We start from the raw sequence: 1,814 nt of genomic DNA on the forward strand, positions 1-1,814 counted from the left end.
ATTACTCTGAGCCAGGCACTGTACTAAGCATGTTAAATGCACTTAACCTTCACAGTAACTCTGTTAAATTGTTAAGGTGAGCAAACTAAGGCTCATAAAGGTTAAATGTTTTCTTAAATCCCATAGCTAGTAAATGCTAGGCGTAGGTACCACGTCCAAGTCAAACTGTTTATCACTTCATTCATCAATATATTCATTTAGCAGCTATGTATTGAGCACCTACTATTGTTAATACAAGTCACTATTTGAGGTGGCAGAATCATAGCAGTGAACAAGACAGACATGGCTCTACCCTTATGAAGCTTAAATCCTAGCTTCCTAGCTGGAGGTGGGGCAGACAGTAAATGGGTAAAGGCACAAATAAGGAAATTTCAGATAGTAATAAGTTTTATGAAGAAAATAAGATAAAGTAATATGCTAGGGACATAAATAGAAATGAGTTTTTAAAGGAAAATCTAGAGGTCTATTTTAGGAACATTAACTTCGAGATGCATCTTTGATATCTAAGACGACATACTCCTATTGCTACTACTGGTAATAATAATTGCTATAATTTATTGAGTGTCTACCATGTTCTTGGAACTGGTATATATTCCTTAAATGTGTCAACTCATTTAATCTTTAAGAGAATCCTGTGAGGCATTATTCCTATTTCATAGATGAGGAAACAGGTCCTTAGATTTCCAAAGTTCTGAAGCAAATAAATGCCAAGTAAGGATTCAAAGTCAGGTACTCTGACTGTATGGGGCCCATGCTTACTTCTCTTCTACTCTCTGTCTGGCAAGGGGACTTTAAGAAGAGAAGTCCAGAGACAAAGCCAGGATAGGCAGGGTTGTGAGTGTACATATGGCATTAAGACCACTGGACAGGACCCAATGGCAGAGAGACAGACGGAAAGGCAAAGAAAGACAGTCTGGAGTCCTGAGGCACACCAGGATTTCAAGGTCAGGTGAACAGCCTGGGAGATGGCAGGGAGGGGGTGGAACTAAGAGAAAGTGGAGTTAACGGTAGCCAAGAGAGGAGATAAATATTTCAAACAAGGAAGGTGGTCCTTATGTGTGGATTATTGCTAGAAAGCCAAGTGAGATAAGGACAGGGAGGTGACAACATGGAAGACAGTGTTGAACTTGATATGAGTGGCCTGGGTGTGAGGGGACAGCCACCTAATTGTGGTTCTGGAAAGAATGTGAAGTGAGGAAGTGGGGCACACATATAAATATATGCAAATAACTCTTTAGAGAGTCTCGCTGTGAAGGAGACCATGAAATGACATGGTAAAAAGAGGAGGATGGGTGGCCAAGGGAGGGAAATACATGCATGTGTACATGCCTACATGCTCACATACATATTTTTTAAAAGATTTATTTATTTATTTGAGAGAGAGAGAGTGTGAGCATGAGTGGGGGAGAGGCAGAGGGAGAGGGAGAAACAGACTCCCCACTGAGCGGGGAACCTGACTCAAGACTCAATCCCAGGACCCCAATATCATGACCTGAGCTGAAGGCAGACACTTAACCGATTGAGCCACTCAGATGCCCCTACATGCTCACATATGTATTAAAGATGGGGGACACTAGAGCACATTTGGTTTCTCTGATTCCTAGTCCATGCTTTCAACTTCCATGCCACACTATCCCTATAATTACATTAAATGAAAAGTGACTAAACAGGCTTATTAATGGACTGAAATGGACTCCACATGTAATTGATTAAAAACAACAAAGCTATAAAGCTATGTCAATGATGTAAAAGCAGTCCTTGGTGCTGGAATCATATTGTCAATTTCCTTATCCCTCCATCTCATTTACCCATCA

This window comes from Halichoerus grypus, chromosome 6, assembly GCF_964656455.1.
Source record: "Halichoerus grypus chromosome 6, mHalGry1.hap1.1, whole genome shotgun sequence".
Lineage (NCBI taxonomy): Eukaryota > Metazoa > Chordata > Mammalia > Carnivora > Phocidae > Halichoerus > Halichoerus grypus.